Genomic DNA, 23,509 nt, shown 5'->3' with positions numbered 1-23,509 from the left:
TTTTACAAAATATTTGCATATGAATTTTGAGAATATATCCATTCATTTATTCACTATTCATTCCACAAAATCTACCTACATCTCTGAAGTTTGTTCTGTACTAAGTACTGTGGATACAGCCAGGAACAAATCAGGCCCTATCCTGTCCCATAAATCTCATGGACATCCTAGGATGGAATATGCCGAGTTCCAGGGCTAAGGAAATCTATGTGCTGTCCATATTGACTACACAAAACCCTCTGCTCACATTAACTCATTTAGGCTCACAACATCCCATCCTGGTATGATCCACTGTGGAGCATAGAAATAGCAAGGGGAGGAGACCACAGGAGCTCTTTCCACAATAGGGCTTCCATGAGGAATCTGACAAGGGGTGGACTTGTGATGGTTAATATTGAGTATCAACTTGATTGGATTGAAGGATGCAAAGTATTGTTCCTGCGTGTGTCTGTGAGGATGTTGCCAAAGGATTTTAACATTTGAGTTAGCGGTCTGGGAGAGGCAGACCCGTTCTCAATCTGAGTGGGCAACATCTAATCAGCTGCCAGCATGGCTAGAATAAAGCAGGCAGAAGAAGCTGGAAAGAGCAGACTTGCTAAGTCTTCCAACCTCCTTCTTTCTCCTGTGCTGGATGCTTCCTGCCTTTGAACATCAGACTCCAAGTTCTTCAGCTTTTGGACTCTTGTACTTACACCAGTGATTTTCCAGGGGCTCTCAGGCCTTCGGCCACAGGCTGAAGGCTGTACTGTGGCTTCCCTACTTTTGAGGTTTTGGGACTCAGACTGGCTTCTCAGCTTGCAGACAGCCTATTGTGGAACTTCACCTTGTGATCGTGTGAGCCAATACTCCTTAATAAACTCCCTTTCATATATACTTCTATCCTATTACTCCCATCCCTCTAGAGAACCCTGACTAATACAGATTTCGTTTCTGGCTAACAAGTTCTGGAGGAGGAACTTGTTAGCCAAAGTGCCGCTGGTAGGCAGGGCAGGGTTGCAGTTGAGGAGCTGGGGTTGCTGTGGAAGGAAGGTAGAGGGAGCTGCCAATAGCTTCCTGTTCCAGGTAGAGGGTAGAGGCAGCAGGGAGTGTGAAACGCTAAAGCCTTAGGCAACCTGAAGAGGGACAGAGAGACTGCCCTCCTGCAGGGAATGCTTGTGAGGCAGAAGGAAGAGTGGTCAGAGGCAGGGCTAGAGCCCCATTCAGGGTCAGATGGGAGAACAGACGGTCAGGACACCCCACAAAATGCCCATACTAAGGGAGACAAGGAGCCCTTGAAAGGATCTGGCCTCAAACAAGCCATAGATTTACAGTTTTTAAAACCTCTGACTGCAGTAGGGAGAGAGGATTAGAGAGGAACAAAACTGGAGGAGAGAGCAGAGAAGAGAGCACCCATCTCTGTAGCTAGGTGCAACATGGGAATTACAACAAAAATGGAAGCTAACACACACAGATGCTCCTCCACTTAAGATGGGCTTATATCCTGACAAACCCATCATACATTGAAAATATTGTATATCAAAAATGCATTTAATCCCCCTTGCCGATGAACATTGCAGCTTAGCCTTGCTCAGAATGCTTGCATTAGCCTACAGTCGGGCAAAGTCACCCGACAGAAAGCCCATTTTGTAATAAAGTGTTGAATATCTTACACGGAATTTCTTGAATGCTGTACTGAATGTGAAAAACAGAATGGTTTTGTAGGTACTAAACTGGGTATTCTACTGAATGTGTATCACTTTGACGCCATTGAAAAGTCAAAAAATTGTAAGTCAAACCATTCTAAGTCAGGGACAGCCTGTACAAGCCAACAATTTCAGTAGTGGAAGAGAGGGCTCTGGTTCACTCTTTCTAAGAAGGGACTAAATCAGTGGTAAATCACAAGACAAAATTTTATCTACAAATAGCTACATTTTGAAATAGGTCTTAAATCTTCCTCCTCGCATGTGACACATTCTAACTTTGAGACAATATGATGGTAAAGAGGAAGCTAATGAGGTTAGGAATTAGTAATGAGGGTTTCAAAATCATTTAAACAAGAACATAATATTTTTAAGGTAAGATGGTAAACAATGTATTTCAGGAGCTGTCTTAAGAAGCTGATATGTGTGTGAAGCCTGGTCAGTTGAAACCGCATGCTGGATCTGGGAGAAAGTAAAAAATTAAGGTTTGTATTCTTTTAAGATAATTAATAGTTCCTAAATATACTGAATTACAGGGATTTCAAAAGAACTAAAATGCTATTACATATTGGATTTGGGCTTAAACTACTAAACTGTATTTCAGACAAAAGTCTGTTCAAGGGAAGATGATTTTATTAGATTGGAACCGACAGACAGTCAAAGGTGGGGAAATTGACAATGTCCATATCTCAGGACTACCAGATGGAACAGGCCTAGAACACAGCTGGGCTTCAGGGAGGGGAGCAGAGGGCACAGCTGAGCCTGGATGTGCATGCTCAGCTCTGCTCTTAGCTGCCTTGGTGACCAAGGCCCTGACCCGAACACAGGATACAGAATGAGAGAAATCACATTATAATCTAACACGAAGTAGGAATATAAGAAAAAGCAATGAGTAGATTAGTTAGTTTTACCTTGAAGATGGAATATAAAGGACTTGGGGAGGGAATTTTTAATCTAGAAAAAGTATGAGGTCATGAAGACCCTAATTTAGATTATGCAGAAAAGGGAGAATCAGGGCCAGTACACCTCCAAGAGGAGTTGAATGTGTCTCATGACTTTTGTTTTTCTCATATTCTCTTGATGGCAGAGGGCACTGTAGGAATAACAGGCCATTTTCCTAGAAGTCCTTTGATTAAACTTCTCCTGCTTCCTCAACTTTCTGGAGGGAGAATCAGCAGCACTGAGCTCTCCCTACCACACCCCAAGCAGGACCTTGGAAATCTGTAGTGGAGCTGACTTACAAAGTTGCACAGTACCTTTCTGTAAGCACAACCATCACTTTCCCTGGCAACCTTGGGCAGCACCTGGAGTGACTGGCTAAATGGGCCGAGGGCAGCCACAACATCAAGTGGGCTCAGCCCCTGCCCCCAGCTGCCCTAGTCTGTACTGTTTCTTTTCCATTCTACCCACCCGGGAATTCTTGAAGGCTCCCTTTCCAATCCATTAGCTGCCATATGCCTTCCTCACTGTGAGGGTCTGCAGGTACCTTGCAGAATTTCCTGTTTCCCCTAACCCAGTTCTCATCCATGTGCTCTGGATCAGAGCATGTATGCTGGCTGCCAATGTACTCCCACCCACCTCCTTGCACTTGTGGGACTATTCTTACTGTACAATCCAGAGATATCTGCAATCAGAATCTAAGAAGCCACAGAAGCAGCTTCCCTACTTCCTTGGGGGGCAATTAAAAAGGTCAGTTTTCTCCTTGCCTCAGTCCCAAACCTCTGAGATCAGTCAGTTCTAGCAGTTTCATGCCAGGCCCTGCTCCTGTCCTGTTGGTCCTCCTGGGTCCCTTGAGTGCCACAGGGGTGAGTGTAGGGATGCACTCACTCCCTGCTCACTGATGTCAGGCTGCACACACCAGACTGAACTTCCTGGCTGCACACATCAGGTCAATCTCTGTACTACTGTGAGATACCCTGACCTCGGGACCTTCTTAAGTATGCAGAGGGCAATCCAAGTGGCTTCTTGGAAAACAAACTTTCCCTTTGACCTGGGCAAACATTTCCTCCAGCAGTGCAGCCAATGAGCAGAAGCAGCAAGACAATGTATATACAACACTATTAGAAGTCAGTACAACAGCAGCACAAACAAAAGTAACGTATCATACACAGATGCTCACTGGAGTGCACAGGCTCAAAGTAAGCCTTTTGTATTTTATTACTTTTAAAGTTTATATTGTGAAATATATCTTATGTACAAACATTACATATATTAAATATGAATAATAAAATAATTTCAGTGTGTCTTTAATCAAGCTAAGAAATAAAATATTACCCACATCTTGGTTGGATGCCTCCTTCTCAAATGCTTACCCCTTCCTCCTCACAGAAGCAGCCTTTGTCATGCTCTGATTAGTATAGTGTTAACCGAAATAACATACAGCTTAGTCTCCTTTGTTCTGTTTAGCTTTGGGTAAGCTAAACAGTGTGCATGCCTCTCGCAATTGTGCTCTAACACGTTGTTTCTCAAACTTCATTGTGTATCAGTATCATTTGGGGAACTTAACAAAATTACAAAGCTCCAGTCCTGTCCCACTTTAACAGGAAACATCTCTGGGTACCCCATGAGCTTTCCAGATAATTCCAATACTCACCAACATTTAATAACCACTGGTCGAACATTAAGCATTAGTGATTGATTCATCGCTGGTAGGTGAAGTTCCAGTTTATTCATTTTCGAAGCTGTGAACAATCACATTGTATGACTATACTGCAATTTATTCACCCTATTGTTGATTACCATTTGATTGTTTTGTTTGTTTGCTATTACAAAGTTTCCATGTACATTGTCTTGTGCGTGTGTCTTGGTGTGCTTGAGTAAGAATTTCTTTAGGATATATATCGAGAATTAAAATTCCTTGATTAGAAAATAGGAACATACTCAAATTTACTAGGTAACAGCAAATATGTAAAGTACAAAATAAATTTATATATTTGAATTGATTTCTGTCATTTATATTCTATATTTTGCTATTTTTTCATTTTTCCTTTTTGTAAAGTGGTTTTACAAATTTATAATCATTTGTGATGGGAGTTTCTGTTGCTCTACATACTTGCCTACACCTGATATTGTATGACTTCCTAATATTTGACAGTAAGTATGCGTTGGAGCATTGTTAAATTTTATTTTCACTTCCCTAGTTCTTAATAGGGTTGAATATCTCGTATGCACTTATGAATCATTTGTATTGCCTTTCCTGCATTTGTGCTTTTGTCCAATTTCCACTGAGTTGGTTCTATTGCATGTTAATTTGTGGGACTGCATTTTTTTATTCTAGATACAAAGCCTTTGTCACCCATGACAGATACCTTCTCCGCATTCTGGAATGTTTCTTAGAATCAGACTACAAACCCATCTAACGTTGGTTCTTTGTAGAGAGGCTGGCTTTGTAGCTTACCGTGTGGTCACTTTGTATTATATGAACATTTCATGTGCACTCGCTGTTCACTTGTTGGTGTCAATGGTCATTTTTAGGTCCATTAAAAACCTGTGTGTTTCTCTTTGAATATTGGCTATTTTCAATATATTTTGGGGCTATTTTATTTTATGTATTTATTTATTTATTTTGAGACAGAGTCTCATTCTGTCTCCCAGGCTGGAGTACAGTGGCACAATCTCGGCTCACTGCAACCTCCACTTTCCAGCGTCAAGCAATTCTCCTGTCTCAGACTCCTGAGTAGCTCAGACTATGGTAACATGGCACCATGCCTGGCTTTTTTTTTTTTTTTTTTTTTTTTTTTTTTTTTTTTTTTTTTTTTTTTTTTTTTTTTGTATTTTTAGTAGAGACGGGGTTTCAGCATGTTGGTCAGGCTGGTCTTGAACTCCTGACCTCAGGTGATCCACCCGCCTTGGCCTCCCAAAGTGCTGGGATTACAGGTGTGAGCCACCATGCCTGGCTGACAGGTTCTTTTACTAGTTACACACAGTGTAGAAAGATAGCATCTTGCTGAATTAAATGTTACCATCATATAGATATTCTATTTCTAGTAATACATCTTGCCTTATCATCTATTGTGTCTGATATTAAAATAGCTACATTTGGTTAGCATTTATCTGCTCTAACTTTTTCCATCTCTTTGCCATCAGTCTTTCTCTGTCTCACATTTTAGTTGGAATTCCTGTAAACCTAATATACTAGATATTTTACATCCATATTTGAATTTTTAGTAGAAATCTCAATCCACTTATACTGATTATGATTATTTATATATTTGGATTGTTTCCTATCATATTATTTATATTATATATTTGGGTGTTTTCTCTTTCTTCCTTGTTTCCCCTTAAAATGATTTGTTTCCTATCTTCACTTATTTACCTTGGCTTGGCAGTTACGTTCTCTATGTTATCTTTTATTGGTTATTCTAGATATTTTAATATGCATATCTAACAAAGGATGAAGTTAATAAGTATTCTTACTCTCTTCTTTAACGTTTACTTCCACTCACCATTATCCCAACTAACACGTTAAAAACCTCCAGTATTTTAATTCAGTCTTTCTTTATGTTTTCCTATTATGCATTATTTCTATGGTTTGATACAGCCAATATTTGTCTATGTAACCAATATTCATTAGTTTATTGGCATTCTTTTAGAAACCTCAAACCTTACATCTGGGATCATCTTCCTCCTCCTGAAGTATATTATTGAGAATTTCCTTTAATTTGGGTTTGTTGGTGATAAACTCAGTTTTTGTTTACTGGGAAATGCCTTTATTTTTATCTCACTCTTGAAAGATATAATTCTAAGTTGACTACTATTTTCTCTTAGACATGGAAAGTAATACGGGACTGTCTTCTAGCTTCCACTGCTATCCAGTGTGTCAGTTTCCCACAGCTGCATTAACAAATTATCACAAACTTAGTGGCTCAGAATAAGAGAGTTTTATTCTGTCATATTTCTGGAGACCAAAGACCAAAATCCATTTCACTGGGCTGAAATCTCGGTGGTGGCCAGGATGCCCTCTTTTGGAGTCCCTAGGGGAAATATATTGCTCATTTCTTCCAGCTTCTGGTGGCCATCAGCATTCCCTGGCTTGTGGCTTCATCATTCCAAGCTCTGCCTCTATGATTGCATTACCTCCTCTTCTTTTGTACAATCAAACCTCCCTTTGCTTTCCTCTTATAAGAATGCTGGGATTGCATTTAAGACCGCTACAGATAACCCAAGATAATCGCCCCATCTTAAGATCATTAACTTCATCATATCTGCAAAATGTCCTTTGCCATATAAGGTAATACTCGCAGTTCTAGGATTAGGCCTTGGATATCTTTGGAGTCCATTATTCAGCCCACCACATCCAGATATTAAGAATCATTTTAACTGTCATTGCCTTGCAGATGACATGTCTTTTCTGTCTGGATGCTTTTTTAGGTTTTTGCTTGTCTTTGCTGTTCTACAGTAGCATGTTATGCTGTACCCAGATATGGACTTCTAATTTTTATTCTGTTTCTTGGGATTCCTGAGTATGGCATTTGGTTTCTTTCAATAATTCTAGAGAATTAGAAGCCATAACATCATTTATTATTTTTTCTTCTCCATTGTCTCATATTTCATTTTAGAAATCCAATCAAAAGCATGTAGGACGTTTTCATTCTACCTTCCATGTATCTTAACTTCTCCTTCATATTTTCTATTTCTTTGTTTCTCTAGGCTTCATTCTAAACAATTTCTTCATATTTTCCAGTTCACTAATTGTTTCTGCATATGTATCCACTTTGGTATTCAACCTCTCCTCTAAGATTTTTAACTTCAATTGTTAGATTCTTAATTTTCTGATGTTCTGTTCATTTCCTTTTCCATTTTGCTTTTTAAATGCCTTTTATTCCTTGCTCATATTTTCCAGTCTCTATTCTTGAAACATGTTTAAGCACACTTATTTAATATTCTATGTCAGATTATTCTAAATACATAAAATTATTTCAGGTTTGATTAAACTGCACCTTATTGTTTCCTGGTTCTCACTCATGGTGACTTTTTTCTTTCCTTCTTTTTTTCCTTCTCTCTTTCTGTCTCTCTCTCTCCCCTTCCGTCCCTCTCTCCCTCTCTCCTACCCTCTCTTTCTTCCTTGTTGTTTTCCATCATGAATGTAATCTCATTTTCCTTAAAACTTCCTTATGAATCCTTTGATTCACATTACTTCAAAAACTATTTATGCTTGCTTCAACCCCCTAACTAGGAGCACTAGTTATCTATAACCACTACAAATCTATAACCACTACAAACTAAGTTTTCCTTTCAGCTTTTTAAAGACACCGTAAATAGTGGAAACTTGGATCACAAACCTGCATGGGAGTTAGCAGTTCTGAAGAAACCTCCCCGCTCCATGCAACTCCAGTCAAGACTGAAAATTTTCCTTGCCATCTCCTTCTGCAGCGTGTGCTCATTTCTCATTAATCTTTATACTGAAGATAGAAGTTTCCAGCTTTATGTAGAAATCTCTTATCAGGCTCCACATTTGTTTCGTTCTTAGACTTTATCTTATATGTCCTATTCCTTGCACAGTCATAAGTGAAAAGCTCAGGGTTTTCACAGTTGGGCAAATACATGCAAGGCAAAAATTAAATTTGAAGCTCACATATTGCTGAAAGTTCCTATTGTCATTTTATATTTGGCCTTCATAGATGTTATTCTTGATGGACTCTATTTTAAGTATTTTAAATGTATTATATCTGGCTTTTTTTGGTCATTTTTCCTTTTGTGAGTGTCACTCAGGCTAATTATTCTTCTATGAAGACATACTACTAAACCTTTTGTACAGAATTTAAATTCTTTAGCTCATGACCCTGTTCGTTTTCTGGGACACACATCTGCCTCCCAAATAGCTCCCTATATGTTTTGACTTTGTGACTGACTAACCCTCAGTTATTATGCTATAATTTATATTTGCTTCATTTGACTGCCTTTTCTTAAGTTTCTTGTCATTAATATTAGAAAGAGGGCTATTTCTGAGGGGCCCAAGAGAGGCATGTGCACTCTCCTCCGTTTGGCCAAATCTGAATTGTATTCTTGAATAATCTCACTATCGTGACTGAAAGAATGTAAATATTCTGAAGATTCCACCTTATTTTGTGTGTTGCTCCAGAAAGATATCCCTAAATTTCTGTTACTTCTTCTCCTACAATCTAATAGTTTCCACCCATAAATCCTATTTCATCAGTACTGCTCATTCAAGAGATTAGCCCTGTGAGAGATGATGGTAACTTAAGCTAAGGTGGCTGTAAATGGTCATCTTTAGAACTAGGTAAAATTTAGAATTTGGAGCATTAACTGATGATGAAATTGGATTTGATCGATGGCAAAATACTGATGGAGCAGTTCCATTTTCAATGGGAGAAGTATTTGCAATTTAATAACCAGAATATTGTAACAATAAAAACAAGTAGAGAAGAAATGAAGGATGGAGTTTCAAGTTAACATCATATCCTTTTTGCCAGTCATCAGAAAGTGAAAAAAGACTCTTTTATTGCCTTATACCACACTTAATAAAAGATTTCTGTGAATACACTAAAATGTGAGAAATTGCTTCATGCACTACATAATAAAAATAATCGCTGTCTCTAATTCTCTACTGAGAATACACTGAATCTTAGAAAATCTGCATTTTGAGTCAAATAAATTATTAAGAAACCTCTGCAAATCTCTACTTCACTTGCAAAGCGTTAAGACCAAAGAAAAGTTAGAAATCTAAAGAAAAGCCAATCCTCACATTCTCCCTAAAGGCACACACTTAATTCACTGATTTGAAGCAAAACTGTCCTTTTTATAGTATGCACTAAGGAAGGGGGTAAGATGTGATTTCCCCTGTTCAGAGGAACATGTGTATTCAGCCAGGCTATACGGCTGGCTTCAGGAGGACTTGCCATTCCAAAAAGTGCAAAGTATACAAGTATATGTGCATTTTCCTGTGGAGAAAGCCCATAGATTATACTGGATTTTCAAAAAAGCCTTTAATCAAAACAAAAAGGTGATGAATTACTGATATGGAGGCTAGTAATGGTTCCTCAAGTGCTCTTTGTTGCTAATTATGAGAAGAATAAAAATGATGATAATATCAATGGGATAATTTGGAGACACAAGAGTTTCACTAACTGTCAGATTCAGCTATTTCTTCCTCACACTCATTCAGGCCTCTGATGTAATAACAGAAAAAGAAAGAAGAGAGGAAGTAATGGAATTAATACGACGGACTACCATCCAGCTAGAAAGATGACTGAATACATCTGCGGTGTTACTTCGTCAGCTGCACGGATGTGGATGACAGAGTTAAGGAAAGCAGAAAAGAAAGGAAAAGAGGAATAAGTTATCAAGTGATATATAAATACATTTATAGTAAAGATATATGTATAGTATAATAAAAACTTAGATGATGACACACCCAGCTTCAGGACAGTAGTTGTCCCTGGGGGAAAACAGGGAGCTAACCAGCAGATTTGGGGCCTGCATGAGACTCTTGCCCACTTCCTCCATGCTAGGGCAACCCCAGGGTGCCCTCCCCTCCAGGATACCCAGAACCAGAGCTATGTCCTGCTTGGTCCCAGACCACCTGGGTTGTCCCAGTTTTAACAGTCATGGCCCCATTTCTGGTTGTTGAGACGTGAGGGGGTTCTCCATGCTGGATTTTGAGATGATTTTCTGAATCCTAAGAAGAAGACCTAGAAGAGACAGCACCTTTCTGCCTCTGGATGTTTGAGTCCTGAGCAGAGTCCACTTGAGGGTTGGCCCATCACACTGCAAAGATCAGGGAGCCTGAAGATGCCACTTAGCCTCTGAATTGTCCTACCTTGAAACCTTATGACCTGTCTCTGAACCATATGTAAAGTGAAGTAATAAATTTTTAGACCGTTCAAGGAAATTTGATGTATATTTTTCTGTTACTGGAGTCAGAACAACCTTACTGATTCACACTTTAATGGGACTTGAAATGGGGTGCAGGGCAGACTTTCACTGTATCCAAAATAGCCAATTTCTCCAAATATGAGATCTCAAATATGGCAAAATTTCAATGATGGACATGTGGGTGTTTGTTATATTACTCTCTGTATCTTTTAAGCATCTTAGAAATGTTTTATTGAAAACAGAGAAAGAGTAACTGCAAATGTCTCACTTCAAGTCAGGTTGAGGAGCAAAGAGGATAAATTTTTATAATGAAGAGAAATTTTCAAAGCAACAATTAAAATAGTAAGGATCTCTTTTTTTCTAAATATGTATTTTGGTAAACCAGGTGCAAAACTCATGCACAAATAAGTTTTTGTCTGATCTGCAAAACTTCAGTAAAATTTTGGAAAGTTCTGATATCAGAGAAAAATATTATTAAACATTTATATAAATCTCTAAACTTAATAGGGCTATGCAATTACATTATTAGTAATTTCCTTTTATTCCTTAGAAAGACCTAGATCTATCAAACATCTGTGTGATACCAGCATTACTCCATCTCTGGAGAAATAACAAAGTTTATTTTCCTCCTCCAAACCACGGTGCCTGTAATCTAAGTTGATGACAGTAGAGAAACTTCAGACAAGGCCAGCTTAAGAAAAGTTGAGAAAATAAAAGAATTCAATAAAGTCATGATGAAAGAATAACTCCTGCTGAAGTCAGCAGGGTTTACAGAATGTGTGTTGCATTCAGATCCCTATAGAAAACCTAGGGCAAGGCAGACCAAGGCTCCATGGAGATCAGGACATCCTGGGTAGGAAGAGAGGGTGAGAGACACTGCCAAAGCTTGGCACTGGTTACATCATCTCCAGGACAGTGGACAGTGGAAGAAGGGACATCTTCTGAGTAGTCACTCTGACCAGAGGCACATCATCTCATCAGCTGTCCCCTAAAAACTTATGGGGTATGCATGAGTCTCCCTGCTTTGCATAGGCCACAGAAACTTGCCAAAAAGCATTCTTTTGTTTCTTAAAGTGAGATCCATGGTCCAACAGTAATGGCATCATCTGGGAGCTTGTCAGAAATGCAAAGTCTCAGGCCCCACCCCAGACCTATCTCATCAGAATCTGCATTTTAACAAGATCCTCAGGTGACTTATGGGCACATTAATATTTGAGAAGCCCTGGTCTAAGATATTATGTAGTGAAGTGATGAGTGTAGGGTCTGAAATCAGATGGATTTGAATTCCAACCCCGGCTTCTCTTCCTGGTGGTGTAACTTGGACAAGGCACTTAATTTCTTTGAGCATCATTTATAAATGGAATAATAGTACTTCCTAGGGTTTTGACAAAGTTCAGTGGCTTTAATTCAATAGGATACAATGCATCTAGCCCAAAGTTTTGCAGTGAGTCCTCCTTATCCATCTAACTCAAAAACTAAACTTCTTTCTACAACCTTTGATACCCATCGAAGACCTGCCTCTACCTGGCCTCCATGCAAGCCACAGCAGCCCTTTTTCTGCCCTTCCCATCATCCCATTCCTCCTACAACCTCTTCCGTACCCTGAAGGAAACCCATAGCACACCATCTCAATTTTCAATTAGCCCTTTCCTGCTCCTCACCTCCAAGAAATCTTAGGTACCCTTGCCCTTTGCCAGGACATCAAAACAGGACTCAACAGTTCTGTTATTAAATAAAATGGGCCATTGTTTGAAAAGCAGTGCAGCTTCCTTTGTTTGTATTAATGGCACAATAGCTTCTGCTCACCGTAGAGTCAGCACACTGCCTGCCCTCATACTCTGGCTGTCCAGCGTTCAGCTAGCAGAGCTGCCTCCCATCCACCTCCTCCATCATAGCCCATTCCCATGAGTGGGCCCAGTCAGCACAGCCAGCAATTTGCAGCAGTCTCCTCTCCCTAAAGAATAGCACATGGAGGAACAGGCTCTCTGCTCAGTTCTGGCAAACCCTTCCCAGGTCTACTGGTTTACTAGAAGAACCTGTTATTAGCCAGAGAAGTCCAAAGTCCCAAGAACTTTACACTTTGAGAAGCTTACACCATTTTATCGACCAATTTGTATTTCTTCACATTTTACTCTATTTTGTTCAACCATATTTAATCATGAGCACAAGGTGGACATCTCCCTGCCAATGAGACTAGGGACCCACACTGAGGACAGTGACTGGAGCTCCTCTGGCTGGTTGGTTATTTATAGGTGATAGACGTGTTTAGGTGGGCTGTCTGTGAGATTTATCCACCTTCTCCTCAGTTCTCTCCTCATCTCTTTTTTCTTGTCACCTACTTTTACTTTCTGCTTTCCTTTTGTTTTTACTGTTTCCTTTGTCTCTCACTCGTCCTCCCTCTCTTTTTATTTCACCCTCTTTTCCCTCATCTTCTCTGAGCTTACTTCTTCTGCCATGGAAAATTCTACCTAGCAAATTCTAAATTCTCAAAACCCCATTTCACCCATCCCTACTCATTCAATTTCCTTTAATTCCAATGGACTCAGAACATTCAGGGTAGGTCAAAGCAATTCCCAAAAGTGGTTTATTAATTGCTAACCTTACTCTGACATTTTCAGATGTGATATTCCTGAAATATGCTCCAAGTTGCATCTGAAATGGAAACTTCTGCAGGTCTAAACCTGGATTTTAAAAGCACTGAAATAACTGTTGGGACAAGCTAAAACAGCTTTGTCTGGCATTTGGAGGGATGGCAAATCTAGAGTCTCTGAGGTTCAACAACTCAAGGCAGAGGTTAAGTGGGAAGTTTTCCAGGTAATGGGTTTCAGCAATCACAGGCAGAGACGTGCCCCTTTTTGCGATCCCTTGCACCCAACAAAGCAATGTGAAAATGGGCCCAGAAAAGGAGTTTCAAGTTCGTAACTATTCACCAACTTCTCTCCAATCTCCCCTTACCCCTCTCCTCCCAAGATTCTGGTAACCACTGTTCTACTCTCTCCTTCTATGAGATCAATATTTCTTAGATTCCACTTGAGTGAGATCATGTAGTAATGGTCTCTCTGTGCCTGGCTAATTTTACTTAACAAAATGTCTCCCAGGTTCATAAATATTGTCTCAAATGACAGAATTTCACTCTTTCTTATGGCTGAATAGTATTCTCTTTTGGATATATATCACAATTTCTTTATCCATTCATCTGTTGAGGGACACTTAGGTTGTTTTCATAGCTTGGCTATTGTCAATAGTGCTGCCATAAACATCTAACCATGTTCAGGTATCTTTGGAGATGTTGATTTCTTTTCTTTTGGATAGATACCCAGAAGTGGGATTGCTGGTTCATATGGTAGTTGTATTTTAATTTTTTGAGAAACCTCTATACTGTTTTCCGTGATTGTACTAATTTACATTTTCACCAACAGTGTGTTAAGATTCCCTTTTCTCCACACCCTCATCCATACTTTTATCTTTTATCATTTTTATAAGAGTCATTTTGATAAAGAGTGAGGTGGCATCTCATTGTGTTCTATTTTTTAAATTGACACATAATGTACATATTCGGGGGTATGTAATGATGCTTCAATTCATACAATGCATAGTGATCAGATCAGGGTGATTAGGATAGCCATCACCTCAAAGTTCATCATTTATTTGTCTTGGGAATGTTCAATGTCTTCCTCTTAGCTATCTGAAACTACATAGTGTATTATTGTTAGCTATAGTCATCCTACAGTGCTGCAGGACATTAGAACTTATTCCTTCTACCTAGTGAGTCATTGTGGTTTTGATTTGCAATTCTCTGATGATTACTGATGTTAGGATAAATAAATTCTGGGAATCTATTGCCCATCAGGCGAACTATAGTTAACAATAATATATTGTATATTTCATGATAGCTAGAAGAGAGGTTTCTGAATGTTCTTACCACAAGGAAATTATAAAGGTATGACATGATGGATATGCTAATTACCCTGATTTGATCATTATACAATGTATATGTGCACAAAAATATCACATTGTACCCCCATAAATATGTACAATTATTGTGTCAATTTAAAAAAAGAACATGGGTGTTAAGAAATGCATAAAGAAACTCCATTAACTCAGATCTAAAATTCATAAGGATCTTTTGGTCATTCACTGTGTATAGCCACAATTTTCATTTAGTTCAGGACTACTGTAAATAATCACTGTGCCTCCAAAACCAAAAGAAAATTGCAGGTGATAATCCACTGCTCTATGTATGCTGGAGTTAGAACCAGCACCAGCTCTTACAGGGTGAGGTAAATGTCTCCTGTTGTGCTATCTTCCTAGCTCTAAGCACCAGGCCTGGTAAGTACTCGTGAAGGAAGAAGGAAAGGGAAGGAGGAAAGAGCAAAGGAGCAAGGGAGAGAAGAAGAAAGAGAGAAAGAAAAAGGAAGAAGGGAGAAAATGAGGTATTTAGAATTACACACACATACACACAAAGTGAACCTCAAAATTTGTAATATTTTAAACTATGACCTGGGTAACTAGCTCCGTAACACAAAGCCAATTCTTTTCATTCTGCTGTTAAATTATTAAAAGCTGACTGAGCCCTTTAATTCACAGTTTACGCCCCAGGCAGATATTCAAACAGAAAAATAAATATAATAGAGCTGATCCTTCACAGTCCTCATTTGCTTGCCTGTTACAAACCACTTTAATTATTTTGTTTGCAATACCTATTTGTTTATCTCAAGGGAATATTTAAATCTGCTTCTATTTGTGCACAACTATCCCCACAACTGGGAAAATGAGACCTTACGTTTCACATTAATACCTTAAGGGTTTTTTTTTTTTTTAAATCCCTGAGGAGCTGACGGAGAATTATAATTTTAATTACATATATAATTTGAAATCCTAAAAAATTACCCCAAAAAACTTTCCAAAGATGATTTAGAAATAAAATTACATGGCCCAGAGCCCTTAAGTGTCATGATTCTGGAGTTTACAGCCCTGTATTTAACATATCTAATCCTTACATCTGAACAAGATCCAATTTTGTAGACCCAAGAGTAAAGATAAAAAACATACATTCAGAAGGAAATATAGCGTGGTAATTAAGAGTGCAAATGCTGGCCATGGTAGATTAATAGGAGCTGAATTTACCTGTCATCTTAAATAACTAAAACCAAACAAAATATATGCAACAACTTTTCAGACACTGGATAACAGGCATAACTAGACAGACATAACTAAACCCCCTGAATCCAGGGAAAGGACCATCTGAAAGGAAAAGGTGCAGCAATCCTTAGAAATAGGCCAAATTAGCAACAGCCTAAAGAGATCTGCATAACAAAGCTTCAAAGCAAGTCTTGAAAAATAAAAATATTCAAAGTAATTCAGCTGTGTCCCAAGGAGGGAGGAAGTCTTTAAAGGACTAACAATAAATCAACCAGTCAACCATGTAAAAGCACAATGTCTGGCATCTAATCAAAAATTACCAGGCACTTAAAGAAGCAGGAAAATACAATCCATAATGAGAATACAAATCAATCAATAGAAACACACCCAGAAATAATGCAGATGGTAGATGGTAATTAGTAAAACAGGACATTAAAACAGATATTATAAATATTTTAAACATATACCATATGTTCAAGAAGACAGAGCAAAACATGCATGATAGGGAGAAAAATAAAAGGTACAAATTGGATTTAACAATAAAATATGTAATGTCTGAGATGAAATATACACTGGATAAAATTAACAGCACATTAGACACTGTAGAAGAAAAATCAATGAACCTGAAAGTATGGCAACAGAAACTATCCAAAATGAATCATAGAGAAAAAAAAAAAAAAAAAAGCTGGAAAAAAATCAACAGAGCATTAGTGACAATGGAATAATTTCAAGCAGCCTAATACACAAGTTATTCAAGTCCATGAGGGAGAAGAGAGAGGAAACACAGAAAAAAGTATTTGAGAAAATAATTGCCAAAAAGTTTCCAAATTTGATGAAGAGCACACTTAATTAAGCATATAAACAAAGAGAGGCAAAGAAAAAATCCTAAAAGCAGCTAGAAGAAGAAGATCCGATATGCAGGGAGAAATAAAAATAAGATTAAGAGCTGAGTCCTCATCAAGGCAAGCCTGAAGTCCGTGATACATCTTTTAAGTATGAAAAGAAAAAAAAAAAACTATGTTTTCCCTAGATTTTATACCTGCAAAACAAAGACGTTTTAGAAAATTAAAAGTAAAACAAAACTCTTCACACACTAAAAAAGATAACCTAAATAGTCCTAGATCTACTAAAGAAACAGAATGTGTTCTTAAAATCTTTCCATGAACGGTATTCAGAGGAACCTTTTCAGACCCATCATTGGTGAAATTCTACATGCATTTATGGAAGAAAAATATCAATTTTACACAAACACTTTCAGAAAAATTGAAGAGGAGGAAACATATCGCAACTCATGTCAAGAGGTCATCACTACTCTGATAACAAAACCATACAAAGGGTTTACAAGATAAGAAACTAAAGTCAATTTTTGTATCTCTGGGCATAGATACAAAATTTGTAGATTTAAAATTTCTTTAAAATATCTTAGCAATACTTTAGCTAAAATATTCTAATTTCAAATCTAACATTTTCTTTAAAAAAGACAAAAATTCATCCCAGGACTGCAGGTTGGTTTTACACTTGTAAATGAATCAATTTAGTTCTCCACCCTAACAAAATACAAAAGACAAAACCTGATTATCTCAATAGATGCACAAAAAGTATTCGGCAAAATTCAAGATCCAATTATGTTAAAAACTCTCAGCAAGCTAGGAATAAAAGAAAACTTCTTCAACATGATAAAGAATACCAACAATCAACTTACATCTAACATCATCATTAATGATAAAAAGCTGAATTATTTCCCCTAAGAACAGGAAAAGGGCATAGATATCCACTACTATTACTTCTACTCAACATTGTGCTGGAGGTTCTAGTCAGGGCACCAGGGCTAGAAAAATAAGTGAGAGAGATCCAGATTGGAAAGCAATAAGGATAGTTCACTATAGTTATGGATGGCATGATAGTCTATACAGAAAAATCCCAGGAAATCTGAAACAAAAAGCTACTAGAACTAAGAACTGACTTTAGCAAGATTAGGAACACAAGGTCCAGAAACCAGTTGTATTTCTACATGCTAGTAACAAACAATTGCAAATTTAAATGAAAAAAGAAACACCGCTTACAATTATATGAAACTTATTAGATACTTGGAGATTAATTTAACAACAAGACCTATACACTTAACAGTGCAAAACATTGCTAGAAATAATTAACAAAGACCTAAATAAATGAAAAGATATGCTTTGTTCACTAATTAGAAGACAATATTGTTAAGATGCCAATTCAACACAATTGAAATTAAAATCCTAGTAGGATTTTTCTAGAAACTGACAAGTTAATTCTAAAATGCATATGGAAATGCAGGGCCTCAACTAGGGTAAGGCACTATCACAAACTTCAGAGTGAATTCCTCTTAAATTTGGTGTCCTGGGTGCCTCACTTGTCTCACCCTAGTCCCACACCTGTGAAAATGTGAAGAACCTAGAAAGGTGAAAATAAAGTTTCAAAAACGGAACAAAGTAGAGAACTTCCTCCTGTTGATTTCAAAATTAACTATAATGCTACAGTTATTAAGATAGTATGGCACTGCTGGGACAGTAGCCAATCTTTCCACCAGTCAATGGTCAATGGAACAGAACAGAAAGTCCAAGAATAGATACACATACTGAAGGGCAATTGATTTTTGGCAAAGGATCCAAGGTAGAAAGGATATTTTCAATGGTTGGTGCTGGAACAATTAAATAATTATGTAAGAAAATAAAATAAAGATTAACCTTAACCCTTACCTCACATCATATGCAAAAATTAACCACCAATATACACAACATGCATGTGTCTCAAAATCAATATGCTGAGTGAAATAAGCTCCACAAAAAAGAGTGTAATACAAGTTTGATTCCATTGATGTAAAATTCTAGGAAATGTAAAGTAATCTACAGTGACAGAAAGCAGATCAGAAGTTGTCTTGAGATTAGGTGGAGGGAGAAATTATATGAGGCAGGAGGAAATTTTTGTGGGTAATGCAAAGGTGCATTATCATGATTGTGGTGATGGTTTTACAAATGTATATTTCAAAACTCCAGTCATACTTATCAGATTGTGCAGGTTTTTAAAGTGTCAATTATACTTTTAAAAGTTTGTAAAATAATAGCAGCGTAGGCACTGGAATCAGACTACCTTTGCTCAGACCCAGAGCACTCCAAATAAAACAGAACTTGGCGTAGTACGGTGGCTCATGCCTGTAATCCCAGCACTTTGGGAGGCTGAAGCAGGCAGATCACTTGAGGTCAGGAGTTCAAGACCAGCCTTGCCAGCATGGTGAAACCCCGTCTCTACTAAAAAGACAAAAATTATCCCAGCATGGTGGCATGCACCTGTAATCCCAGCTACTTGGGAGGCTGAGGCAGGAGAATTGCTTGAACCTGGGAGGTGGAGGTTGCAGTGAACCAAGATCATGTCACTGCACCCCAGCCTAGGTGACAAACTGAGGCTCTTCCTCAAAAAAAAAAATACATGTATATGTGTGTGTGTGTGTGTGTGTGTAGTGTGTGTGTGTGTGTGTGTATAAATAAAACTCACCCCACACAGAACCTATAGCCTTCATCTCCTTTCAACACTTGCTACTTGTAGGTGCTTGTTTTTGCACTAACCATTGGTCCTCCCTGACATCAGTTTAATCAACTCTCAGCAGCTCCTGTTAGCCCCATCTTTGAAACTCCTGAGCCTGAATCCATCTCACCACCTCCACTTGAACCATCCTGGCCCACGTCCCATCATCTGTAATAAAGGCTCCACCTTTTTTCCTTTTTCCTACCCCTCCTCACCCCAACCCCCATGATAAATCTTCAACACTGACGTCAGGGTGGTCCTTCAAAAAGATAATTCAAATCACATCATTTTTCAATACAAAATGCTCCAGTGTCTCCTCAGCTCAATCAGAATAGAAGCCAAGTCCTTGTGGGAACAGATGCCACAGAAACTCATCCCACCCCTGCTCGTATGTTATCACCTTGGACTCTAAGCCACTGCCCCATTATTAGCTGTCTGCCCATATTTCATCCACAAGCCATCACCATATTTCCCAGTTCTTGTGGTTCCTGGCTGTGACTGCTTCTCATCTGGGGTACACATTTCTCCCAGTACTGTGTGGTGTGAGTTGAGGGACAAAAACCTAATGGTTACTAGAACCCGTCTTCCTGCAGCCAATATTTGGGTGGAAGAAATGGCGTTTCACATTAACTGAACCATTATGCTAAACCGAAAATTTTCTTTGAGGCACATAGTCTTAAAGATAATGAAATTCCACAGTAAAGTGTCTGACCCAGATGCAGATGATCCAAGGAAAATAAGAATCAGTTTCTTGACTCCAAAAATGCTCAGCCACAAGGAGGACATAAAAGGTCCACAAGAATCAAAATTATGGGAAAGAGGATTTAGTGAGAAACTTCTCTCTGGGGGAAAAATAGAACATGAATGTGTTGTCACTCCCAGAAGGGGAAGGAGAGTGTCTGTCCCTCACTGCAGGTCTTCTTGGTGGGGTCATTGAAGAGTTCAACGTAAGACAGCTAGGACTTTAAACAAGCAGGATTCTTTGTGGTAAATCATAAAAGCTACTTTACATTGTCTTCCACTGGCCCTTTGAATCTGTTCATTCATTCTCTTCTATTGGATGAGAATTTCATCTGTCGGATGAAGTTTTGTGGCTTTTCTGTCTGTTTCTAGTTAATAGGAAGTTCTGTCACTTTAAGTTGCAAAGTCAAGTTTTGATTCAGCCATTAAAATGATCTACCCCAGTATAATAATGAGAAGTTTTACTTGGCTTGATGCAGAAATTTTGACCTTTAAAGGACAAAAATCAACATGTATCTTCCATTAAGGTAGAGCTGGGCTGGTTCAAAGGCAGTAGTACTGCATGAAGGTAACACAGGTTTTGGAATCAGACCAACCTGAGCTTAAAATCCTAGCTTGTCTTTATATTGTTGTGATACCTCAGACCTTTTCTGAGCTTCAACTTCATCACCTCTACTGGATTTTTAATAATATCTCTCTTATAAGGTTGTTGTAAGGACAAAGTTATATGATACTAACACATCTGCGCAAAGGACATAGGCAACCATGTCACAAAATAGAAGTAGACGTGATGATCAATCAATAAATATTAAAAGTGTTTGACTTAGCTGATAAGCAAACAAGTACAAATTAAACAAACAATGCAGTGCACCTTTTTATCTAAAATATTGGTAAAAACAAATAACAATTTATTACATTCATGTCACAAGATGCAAGAATAAGACGAGATGGGCACTATGATAAAAGTAGTTCAGACTCCTTGAGTTTCCATACTTTGAAATAGTAATATTATCATCAGAAGGAGACATCAAGAGATCTAGGTATAAGGATGTTGATTGCAGCATAATTTACAATAGCATTAACCAAGCTAAGTTTCCAACAAAGGAGAAGATTTGCATAAAGATGATTCCTCCAATGACAGAATACTACAAGGTCATTAAATATTATTTCAAATGCTATTTACTGACATGATAAATTGTTAATGATATATTATTAATTGAAAACAGTGAGACACAAAACTGAACATAACAGTAAAATCTTGATGTGGCAAAATAAATGACATATATAAGGCTGTTTGAAAGGATCATTTATTGGTACATTAATTTGTATTTTATTTTATCATTATAGAAGGAGCAGAAGGAATTAGAGCAATTTTTCTCTGTTTTGCTTCTATCCCTGCCCCTCCCCCTTCATTATACACACACCCAGACACACCCACACACCCACACAGTGGTAAGCAGCACTTTACGCCCTAGAAAGTTTATGCTCTTCTTTCTCCCAAGATACTTTCTTTCAAAAAATAGGCGAACTGACATAATGGTTGGCTGGGAAGTTCTCTGTGGCTTGGAGAATGGGGATAGGTAAAGTGGCCTGAGTCAGGAAACCTCCAGGGAAGATGGGGAGGGAGACAGAGGAGAAGCCATGGATTGACCCATCGCCAATACACTGGGCCCTCAGGAAGGCTTGGCCATAGGCATGGGGTCTCTCAACCTCGGAAAACAAATCATCATGGCTGAGGCTCAAAGTGGCTTGGAGTTAATGTTATTGAGTACCTACAGAAGTTTTTATGATGATGATGATGGTGACAAATAAAATGTTTTATATTTATGATGTACAACATGACATTTTGACATGTATACATTGTGGAATGGTTAAATCAAGCTAATTAATTGATCCATTATCAATTTTTTATGATGAGAACATTTAAAATCTTTCTTAGCATTCTTCAAGTATTCAATGCATTGTTATCAGCTATAGTAACAATGTTGTAGAATGGATCCCCTGAACTAGTAATTCTTTCTAACTGAAATTTTGATTCCTTGGACCACCATCTCCCCAGCCCCCACTGTCACTCTGGCCCATGGCATCTCACCCTTCTTCTCTCTGCTTTTACGAGTTCAACTCTTTTGGATTCCACATGCAGTCACACATTGCTTAATGATGGGGATATGTTCTGAGAAATGTGTTGTTAGATGATTGTGTCACTGTGAGAACATCATAGAGGGTACTTACACAGAACTAGATGGAACAGCCAACTGCACACCTAGGCTATATGGTATAGCGTATTGTTCTTAGGCTACAAACCTATATAGCATGTTACTGTACTGACTATTGCAGGCAATTGTAACCCAATGGTATTTGTGTATCTGAACAAAGCTAGATGTAGAAAAGGTATGTTAAAAATACGCTATAAAAGATTAAAAATTGTACAACTGTATAGTACACTTACTTGCAGAACTGTAAGTTTCTCTGGGTGAGTTAGTGGGTGAGTGGTGAGTAACTGTGAAGGCTCAGGACACTACTGTACACTACCATAGAGGCTATGAACATTGTACACATAGGCTACACTAAAATTTATTTTAAAATTTTCTTTCTTCAAAATAAATTAACTTTAACTTACCATAACTTTTCTACTTTATAAACTTTTAACTATTTTAACTTTTTGATTCCTGTAGTAACACTTAGTTTACAACACAATGTATAGCTATACAAAATATTGCTTTCTTATATACTTATATATCTTATATACTTATTCTATAAGCTTTTTTCTATTTTTAAATTTCTTTAAAACTTTTTTGTTAAAAACTAAGACACTTAGGCCTACACAGGGTCAGGATCAACAATATCACTGTCTTCCACTTTCACTTCTTGTCCCACTGGAAGGTCTTCTGGGGCAATAACATGCATGGAACTGTCATCTTCTGTGATGACAGTGCCTTATTCTGGAATATCTCCTGAAAGATCTGCCTCAGGCCGTTTTACAGTTAACTTTCTTATTTGTAACTAGAAGAGGTACATTCTAAAATAACAATAAAAAATATAACATAGCAAATACATAAACCAATAGTATAGCTGCCTATTATTATTCTCAAGTATTATGGACTGCACCTAATTGTATGTGCTCTACTTTACATGACTGGCAGCACAGTAGGTTCGTTTATACCAGCATCACCACGAATATTGGAGTAATGTACTGCACTATGACATTAGGATGGCTACAAAGTCATTAGGTGGTAGGAATTTCTCAGCTCCACTAAAATCTTACGGGACTGCTATTGTAGATAGGGTTCGTGGTTGGCAGAAGCATCATTCTGCAACACGTAAGTGTATAAGTGATGTCAGGCCATATTTGTCTTTCTATGCCTAGCTTATTTGACTTAACATAGTGTTCTCCAGGCTCATCCATGTTGTCAATAACAAGATTTCCTTCCATTTTAAGGCTGAATAGAATTCCTTTGTGTAGATAGACCACATTTTCTGTATCCATTCAACTACTGATGGACACTTAGGTTGATACCATATCTTGCTATTGTGAATAGTCCTGCAATCAACATGAGAGTGCA

General features: G+C 38.0%; 1 protein-coding gene across 2 annotated transcripts in view; it reads right to left on the bottom strand.

Moving 5' to 3' along the window:
- Positions 1–23,509, bottom strand: part of GRID1 (glutamate ionotropic receptor delta type subunit 1) — a 570,596-nt gene that overhangs the window by 56,058 nt on the left and 491,029 nt on the right. The window lies entirely within an intron of this gene.

Source organism: Rhinopithecus bieti, unplaced genomic scaffold (assembly GCF_001698545.2).
Source record: "Rhinopithecus bieti isolate Rb0 unplaced genomic scaffold, ASM169854v2 scaffold_23869, whole genome shotgun sequence".
In the NCBI taxonomy this organism is placed as follows: domain Eukaryota; kingdom Metazoa; phylum Chordata; class Mammalia; order Primates; family Cercopithecidae; genus Rhinopithecus; species Rhinopithecus bieti.
Note: the sequence above shows the minus strand (reverse complement) of the source record. Positions and strands in the feature narration are given on the sequence as shown.